The sequence below is a fragment of the Triticum aestivum genome, chromosome 1D, assembly GCF_018294505.1.
Source record: "Triticum aestivum cultivar Chinese Spring chromosome 1D, IWGSC CS RefSeq v2.1, whole genome shotgun sequence".
Classification (NCBI taxonomy): Eukaryota; Viridiplantae; Streptophyta; class Magnoliopsida; order Poales; family Poaceae; genus Triticum; species Triticum aestivum.
In genome coordinates this window covers 97,760,923-97,771,008 of record NC_057796.1, presented here as the reverse complement: position 1 = coordinate 97,771,008, position 10,086 = coordinate 97,760,923, and positions in this window count along the sequence as shown.

Here is a 10,086-nt window from a genome sequence, read left to right as displayed (position 1 = left end):
CACAAACGTTTTGACTACTTGTGGAGTCAAAGCGGACTCCGTATGAGTCAGATATCCATGTTTCAGTTAACAATGCGCAAGACTGATTCCGAACGACAGTTACAGACTAGTTCTTGTGTAGTTGCACCCGATTTTTTCCATTCTACTTCACTAAAGATCTCCATATGAGATCCAATTACTTGTAGGGAAATGCAAGAGACCTCGGTTATGATGATGCACTAGGTCCATAGCTGGGACTTTGTGTATGTTCTCGAAATGCGTGTTTTCGAGTGCTCATTAAGAAAGTCTCTTCACAAGTTTCTGAACGAACTCCTTAAGAGAAGTTCTCCAAAAGTTCCCTATGAAAGAATACTTTGAAGCATCTGGTCGTCACAAACGTTTTGACTACTTGTGGATCCAAAACGGACTCCGAATGAGTCAGATATCCATGTTTCAGTTAACACTGCGCAAAACTGATTCCGAACGATAGTTACAGACTAGTTCTTGTGTAGTTGCACTCGATTTTTTCCATTCTACTTCACTAAACATCTCCATATGAGATCCAATTACTTTTAGGGAAATTCAAGATACCTTGGTTATGATGATGCACTAGGTCCATAGCTGGGACTTTGTGTATGTTCTCGAAATGCGTTTGTCGAGTGCTCATTAAAAAAGTTTCTATACAAGTTTCTGAACGAACTCCTTAAGAAAAGTTCTCCAAAAGTTCCCTATGAAAGAATACTTTGAAGCATATGGTTGTCGCAAACGTTTTGACTACCTGTGGAGCCAAAATGGACTCCGTATGAGTCAGATATCCATGTTTCAGTTAACACCGCGCAAAAGTGATTGCGAACGATATTTACAGACTAGTTCTTGTGTAGTTGCACTCGATTTTTTCCATTCTACTTCACTAAACATCTCCATATGAGATCCAATTACTTGTAGGGAAATGCAAGAGACCTCGGTTATGATGATGCACTAGGTCCATAGCTGGGACTTTGTGTATGTTCTCGAAATGCGTTTGTCGAGTGCTCATTACGAAAGTTTCTATACAAGTTTCTGAACGAACTCCTTAAGAAAATTTCTTGAAAAGTTCCCTATGAAGTAATACTTTGAAGCATCTGGTCATCACAAACATTTTGACTACTTGTGGAGGCAAAACAGACTCCGTGTGAGTCAGATATCCATGTTTCAGTTAACACCACGCAAAACTGATTCCGAACGACAGTTACAGACTAGTTCTTGTGTAGTTGCACACGATTTTTTCCATTCTACTTTACTAGACATCTCCATATGAGATCCAATTACTTGTAGGGAAATGCAAGAGACCTCGGTTATGATGATGCACTAGGTCCATAGCTGGGACTTTGTGTATGTTCTCGAAATGCGTTTATCGAGTGCTCATTAAGAAATTTCTATACAAGTTTCTGAACGAACTCCTTAAGAGAAGTTCTCCAAAAGTTCCCTATGAAAGAATCCTTTGAAGCATCTGGTCGTCAGAAACGTTTTGACTACTTGTGGAGCCAAAACGAACTCCGTATGAGTCAGATATCCACGTTTCAGTTAACACTACACAAAACTGATTCCGAACGAGAGTTACAGACTAGTTCTTGTGTAGTTGCACTCGATTTTTTCCATTCTACTTCACTAAACATCTCCATATGAGATCCAATTACTTGTAGGGAAATGCAAAAGACCTCAGTTATGATGATTCACTAGGTCCATAGCTGGGACTTTGTGTATGTTCTCGAAATGCGTTTGTCGAGTGCTCATTACGAAAGTTTCTATACAAGTTTCTGAATGAACTCCTGAAGAAAAGTTCTTGAAAAGTTCCCTATGAAGTAATACTTTGCAGCATCTGGTCGTCACAAACATTTTGACTACCTATGGAGCCGAAACAGACTCCGTGTGGGTCAGATATCCATGTTTCAGTTAACACCACGCAAAACTGATTCCGAACGACAGTTACAGACTAGTTCTTGTGTAGTTGCACTCGATTTTTTCCATTCTACTTCACTAAACATCTCCATATGAGGTCCAATTACTTGTAGGGAAATGCAAGAGACCTCGTTTATGATGATGCACTAGGTCCATAGCTGGGACTTTGTGTATGTTCTCGAAATGCGTTTGTCGAGTGCTCATTAAGAAAGATTCTATACAAGTTTCTGAACGAACTCCTTAAGAAAAGTTATCCAAAAGTTCCCTATGTAAGAATCCTTTGAAGCATCTGGTCGTCACAAACGTTTTGACTACTTGTGGAGCCAAAACGAACTCCGTATGAGTCAGACATCCACGTTTCAGTTAACACTACACAAAACTGATTCCGAACGAGAGTTACAGACTAGTTCTTGTGTAGTTGCACTCGATTTTTTCCATTCTACTTCACTAAACATCTCCATATGAGATCCAATTACTTGCAGGGAAATGCAAACGACCTCGGTTATGATGATTCACTAGGTCCATAGCTGGGACTTTGTGTATGTTCTCAAAATGCGTTTGTCGAGTGCTCATTAAGAAAGTTTCTATACAAGTTTCTGAACGAACTCTTTAAGAAAAGTTCTCCAAAAGTTCCCTATGAAAGATACCTTTGAAGCATCTGGTCGTCACAAACGTTTTGACTACTTGTGGAGTCAAAGCGGACTCCGTATAAGTCAGATATCCATGTTTCAGTTAACAATGCGCAAGACTGATTCCGAACGACAGTTACAGACTAGTTCTTGTGTAGTTGCACCCGATTTTTTCCATTCTACTTCACTAAAGATCTCCATATGAGATCCAATTACTTTTAGGGAAATGCAAGAGACCTCGGTTATGATGATGCACTAGGTCCATAGCTGGGACTTTGTGTATGTTCTCGAAATGCGTGTTTTCGAGTGCTCATTAAGAAAGTCTCTTCACAAGTTTCTGAAGAACTCCTTAAGAGAAGTTCTCCAAAAGTTCCGTATGAAAGAATACTTTGAAGCATCTGGTCGTCACAAACGTTTTGACTACTTGTGGATCCAAAACGGACTCCGAATGAGTCAGATATCCATGTTTCAGTTAACACTGCGCAAAACTGATTCCGAACGATAGTTACAGACTAGTTCTTGTGTAGTTGCACTCGAATTTTCCCATTCTACTTCACTAAACATCTCCATATGAGATCCAATTACTTGTAGGGAAATGCAAAAGACCTCAGTTATGATGATTCACTAGGTCCATAGCTGGGACTTTGTGTATGTTCTCGAAATGCGTTTGTCGAGTGCTCATTAAGAAAGTTTCTATACAAGTTTCTGAACGAACTCCTTAAGAAAAGTTCTCCAAAAGTTCCCAATGAATTAATACTTTGAAGCATCTGGTCATCACAAAAGTTTTGACTACTTGTGGTGGCAATACAGACTCCGTATTAGTCAGATATCCATGTTTCAGTTAATACTGGGAAAATATGATTCCGAACGACAGTTACAGACTAGTTCTTGTGTAGTTGAACTCGATTATTACCATTCTACTTCACTAAACATCTCCATATGAGATCCAATTACTTGTAGGGAATTGCAAGAGACCTCGGTTATGATGATGCACTAGGTCTATAGCTGGGACTTTGTGTATGTTCTCGAAATGCGTTTGTCGAGTGCTCATTAAGCAAGTTTCTATACAAGTTTCTGAACGAACTCCTTAAGAAAAGTTCTCCAAAAGTTCCCTATGAAAGAATCCTTTGAAGGAACTGGTTGTCACAAACGTTTTGACTACTTGTGGAGCCAAAATGGACTCCGTATGAGTTAGAATCCATGTTTCAGTTAACACCACGCAAAACTAATTCCGAACGACAGTTACAGACTAGTTCTTGTGTAGTTGCACTCGATTTTTTTCCATTCTACTTCACTAAACATCTCCATATGAGATCCAATTACTTGTAGGGAAATGCAAGAGACCTCGGTTATGATGATTCACTAGGTCCATAGCTGGGAGTTTGTGTATGTTCTCAAAATGCATTTGTCGAGTGCACATTAAGAAAGTTTCTATACAAGTTTCTGAACGAACTCCTTAAGAAAAGTTCTCTAAAAGTTCCCTATGAAAGAATCCATTGAAGCATCTGGTCGTCAGAAACGTTTTGACTAGTTGTTGGGCCAAAGCGGACTCCGTATGAGTTAGATATCCATGTTTCAGTTAACACTGCGCAAAACTGATTCCGCACGACAGTTACAGACTAGTTCTTGTGTAGTTGCACTCGATTTTTTCCATTCTACTTCACTAAACATCTCCATATGAGATCCAATTACTTGTAGGGAAATGCAAGAGACCTCGGTTATGATGATGCACTAGGTCCATAGCTGGGACTTTGTGTATGTTCTCGAAATGCGTTTGTCGAGTGCTCATTACGAAAGTTTCTATACAAGTTTCTGAACGAACTCCTTAAGAGAAGTTCTCCAAAAGTTCCCTATGAAAGAATCCTTTTAGTCATCTGGTCATCACAAACGTTTTGACTACTTGTGGGGCAAAAATGAACTCCGTATGAGTCAGATATCCATGTTTCAGTTAACATTGCGCAAAACTGATTGCGAACGATAGTTACACACTAGTTCTTGTGTAGTTGCACTTGATTTTTTCCATTCTACTTCACTAAACATCTCCATATGAGATCCAATTACTTGTAGGGAAATGCAAGAGACCTAGGTTATAATGATGCACCAGGTGCATTGATGGGACTTTGTGTCTGTTCTCGAAATGCGTTTGTCGAGTGCAAATTAAGAAAGTTTCTATACAAGTTTCTGAACGAACTCCTTAAGAAAAGTTCTCCAAAAGTTCCCTATGAAAGAAAACTTTGAAGCTTATGGTCGTCAGAAACGTTTTGACTACTTGTGGAGCCAAAACGGACTCCGTATGAGTCAGATATCCATGTTTCAGTTAACACCGCGCAAAACTGATTCCGAACGACAGTTACAGACTATTTCTTGTGTAGTTGCACTCGATCTTTCCATTCTACCTCACTAAACATCTGCATATGAGATCCAATTACTTGTAGGGAAATGCAAGAGTCCTCGGTTATGATGATGCACTAGGTCCATAGCTGGGACTTTGTGTATGTTCTCGAAATGCGTTTGTCGAGTGCTCATTACGAAAGTTTCTATACAAGTTTCTGAATGAACTCCTTAAGAAAAGTTCTTGAAAATTTCCCTATGATGTAATAATTTGAAGCATCTTGTCGTCACAAACGTTTTGACTACTTATGGAGCCAAAACGGACTCCGTATGAGTTAGATATCCATGTTTCAGTTAACACCACGCAAAACTGATTCCGAACGACAGTTATAGACTAGTTGTTGTGTAGTTGCACTCGATTTTTTCCATTCTACTTCACTAAACATCTCCATATGAGATCCAATTACTTGTAGGGAAATGCAAGAGACCTCAATTATGATGATGCACTAGGTCCATAGCTGGGACTTTGTGTATGTTCTCGAAATGCGTTTGTCGAGTGCTCATTAAGAAAGTTTCTATACAAGTTTCTGAACGAACTCCTTAAGAAAGGTTCTCCAAAAGTTCCCAATGAATTAATACTTTGAAGCATCTGGTCATCACAAAAGTTTTGACTACTTGTGGTGGCAAAACAGACTCCGTATTAGTCAGATATCCATGTTTCAGTTAATACCGGGCAAATATGATTCCGAACGACAGTTACAGACTAGTTCTTGTGTAGTTGAACTCGATTATTACCATTCTACTTCACTAAACATCTCCATATGAGATCCAATTACTTGTAGGGAAATGCAAGAGACCTCGGTTATGATGATGCACTAGGTCCATAGCTGGGACTTTGTGTTCTCGAAATGCGTTTGTCGAGTGCTCATTAAGCAAGTTTCTATACAAGTTTCTGAACGAACTCCTTAAGAAAAGTTCTCCAAAAGTTCCCTATGAAAGAATCCTTTGAAGGAACTGGTCATCACAAACGTTTTGACTACTTGTGGAGCCAAAACGGACTCCGTATGAGTTAGATATCCATGTTTCAGTTAACACCACGCAAAACTAATTCCGAACGACAGTTATAGACTAGTTCTTGTGTAGTTGCACTCGATTTTTTTCCATTCTACTTCACTAAAAATCTCCATATGAGATCCAATTACTTGTATGGAAATTCAAGAGACCTCGGTTATGATGATTCACTAGGTCCATAGCTGGGAGTTTGTGTGTGTTCTCAAAATGCATTTGTCGAGTGCACATTAAGAAAGTTTCTATACAAGTTTCTGAAGGAACTCCTTAAGAAAAGTTCTCTAAATGTTCCCTATGAAAGAATCCATTGAAGCATCTGGTCGTCAGAAACGTTTTGACTAGTTGTTGAGCCAAAACGGACTCCGTATGAGGTAGATATCCATGTTTCAGTTAACACTGCGCAAAACTGATTCCGCACGACAGTTACAGACTAGTTCTTGTGTAGTTGCACTCAATTTTTTCCATTCTACTTCACTAAACATCTCCATATGAGATCCAATTACTTGTAGGGAAATGCAAGAGACCTCGGTTATGATGATGCACTAGGTCCATAGCTGGGACTTTGTGTATGTTCTCGAAATGCGTTTGTCGAGTGCTCATTAAGAAAGTTTCTATACAAGTTTCTGAACGAACTCCTTAAGAGAAGTTCTCCAAAAGTTCCCTATGAAAGAATCCTTTGAATCATCTGGTCATCACAAACGTTTTGACTACTTGTGGGGCAAAAATGAACTCCGTATGAGTCAGATATCCTTGTTTCAGTTAACACTGCGCAAAACTGATTGCGAACGATAGTTACACACTAGTTCTTGTGTAGTTGCACTCGATTTTTTTTCCATTCTACTTCACTAAACATCTCCATATGAGATCCAATTACTTGTAGGGAAATGCAAGAGACCTAGGTTATAATGATGCACCAGGTCCATAGCTGGGACTTTGTGTCTGTTCTCGAAATGCGTTTGTCGAGTGCAAATTAAGAAAGTTTCTATACAAGTTTCTGAACAAACTCCTTAAGAAAAGTTCTCCAAAAGTTCCCTATGAAAGAAAGATTTGAAGCATATGGTCGTCACAAACGTTTTGACTACTTGTGGAGCCAAAACAGACTCCGTATGAGTCAGATATCCATGTTTCAGTTAACACCGCACAAAACTGATTCCGAACGACAGTTACAGACTATTTCTTGTGTAGTTGCATTCGATTTTTCCATTCTACCTCACTAAACATCTCCATATGAGATCCAATTACTTGTAGGGAAATGCAAGAGTCCTCGGTTATGATGATGCACTAGGTCCATAGCTGGGACTTTGTGTATGTTCTCGAAATGCGTTTGTCGAGTGCTCATTACGAAAGTTTCTATACAAGTTTCTGAATGAACTCCTTAAGAAAAGTTCTTGAAAAGTTCCCTATGAAGTAATACTTTGAAGCATCTGGTCGTCACAAACGTTCTGACTACTTATGGAGCCAAAACGGACTCCGTATGAGTTAGATATCCATGTTTCAGTTAACACCACGCAAAACTGATTCCGAACGACAGTTACAGACTAGTTGTTGTGTAGTTGCACTCGATTTTTTCCATTCTACTTCACTAAACATCTCCATATGAGATCCAATTACTTGTCGGGAAATGCAAGAGACCTCGATTATGATGATGCACTAGGTCCATAGCTGGGACTTTGTGTATGTTCTCGAAATGCGTTTGTCGAGTGCTCATTAAGAAAGTTTCTATACAAGTTTCTGAGTGAACTCCTTAAGAAAAGTTCTCCAAAAGTTCCCTATGAAAGAATCCTTTGAAGCATCTGGTCGTCACAAACGTTTTGACTACTTGTTGAGCCAAAACAAACACCGTATGAGTCAGATATCCACGTTTCAGTTAACACTACACAATACTGATTCCGAACGAGAGTTACAGACTAGTTCTTGTGTAGTTGCACTCGATTTTTTCCATTCTACTTCTCTAAACATCTCCATGTGAGATCCAATTACTTGTAGGGAAATGCAAAAGACCTCGGTTATGATGATTCACTAGGTCCATAGCAGGGACTTGGTGTATGTTCTCGAAATGCGTTTGTCGAGTGCTCATAAAGAAAGTTTCTATGCAAGTTTCTGAACGAACTCCTTAAGAAAAGTTCTCCAAAAGTTCCCAATGAATTAATACTTTGAAGCATCTGGTCGTCACAAAAGTTTTGACTACTTATGGAGGCAAAACAGACTCCGTATTAGTCAGATATCCATGTTTCAGTTAATACTCCGCAAATATGATTCCGAACGACAGTTACAGACTAGTTCTTGTGTAGTTGCACTCGATTTTTTCCATTCTACTTCACTAAACATCTCCATATGAGATCCAATTACTTGCAGGGAAATGCAAGAGACCTCGGTTATGATGATGATGCACTAGGTCCATAGCTGGGACATTGTGTATGTTCTCGAAATGCGTTTGTCGAGTGCTCATTAAGAAAGTTTCTATACAAGTTTGTGGACGAACTCCTTAAGAAAAGTTCTCCAAAAGTTCCCTATGAAAGAATCCTTTGAAGCATCTGGTCGTCACAAACGTTTTGACTACTTGTGGAGCCAAAACGGACTCCGTATGAGTCAAATATCCACGTTTCAGTTAACACCACGCAAAACTAATTCCGAACGACAGTTACAGACTAGTTCTTGTGTAGTTGCACTCGATTTTTTCCATTCTACTTCACTAAACATCTCCATATGAGATCCAATTACTTATTTGTAAATGCAACAGACCTCGGTTATGCTGATTCACTAGGTCCATAGCTGGGAGTTTGATTATGTTCTCGAAATGCATTTGTCGAGTGCTCATTACGAAAGTTTCTATACAAGTTTCTGAACGAACTCCGTAAGAAAAGTTCTTGAAAAGTTCCCTATGAAGTAATACTTTGAAGCATCTGGTCGTCACAAACATTTTGACTACTTGTGGAGGCAAAACAGACTCCGTGTGAGTCAGATATCCATGTTTCAGTTAACACCACGCAAAACTGATTCCAACGACAGTTACAGACTAGTTTTTGTGTAGTTGCACACGATTTTTTCCATTCCACTTCACTAAACATCTCCAAATGAGATCCAATTACTTGTAGGGAAATGCAAGAGACCTCGGTTATGATGATGCACTAGGTCCATAGCTGGGACTTTGTGTATGTTCTCGAAATGCGTTTGTCGAGTGCTCATTAAGAAAGTTTCTATACAAGTTTCTGGATGAACTCCTTAAGAAAAGTTCTCCAAAAGTTCCCTATGAAAGAATCCTTTGAAGGAACTGGTCGTCACAAACGTTTTGACTACTTGTGGAGCCAAAACGGACTCCGTATGAGTTAGATATCCATGTTTCAGTTAACACCACGCAAAACTAATTCCGAACGACAGTTACAGACTAGTTCTTGTGTAGTTGCACTCGATTTTTTCCATTCTACTTCACTAAACATCTCCATATGAGATCCAATTACTTATTTGTAAATGCAACAGACCTCGGTTATGCTGATTCACTAGGTCCATAGCTGGGAGTTTGATTATGTTCTCGAAATGCATTTGTCGAGTGCTCATTACGAAAGTTTCTATACAAGTTTCTGAACGAACTCCGTAAGAAAAGTTCTTGAAAAGTTCCCTATGAAGTAATACTTTGAAGCATCTGGTCGTCACAAACATTTTGACTACTTGTGGAGGCAAAACAGACTCAGTGTGAGTTAGATATCCATGTTTCAGTTAACACCACGCAAAACTGATTCCGAACGACAGTTACAGACTAGTTTTTGTGTAGTTGCACACGATTTTTTCCATTCTACTTCACTAAACATCTCCAAATGAGATCCAATTACTTGTAGGGAAATGCAAGAGACCCCGGTTATGATGATGCACTAGGTCCATAGCTGGGACTTTGTGTATGTTCTCGAAATGCGTTTGTCGAGTGCTCATTAAGAAAGTTTCTATACTAGTTTCTGAACGAACTCCTTAAGAAAAGTTCTCCAAAAGTTCCCTATGAAAGAATCCTTTGAAGCATCTGGTCGTCACAAATGTTTTGACTAATTGTGGACACAAAACAAACTCTGTATGAGTCAGATATCCACGTTTCAGTTAACACTACACAAAACTGATTCCGAACGAGAGTTACAGACTAGTTCTTGTGTAGTTG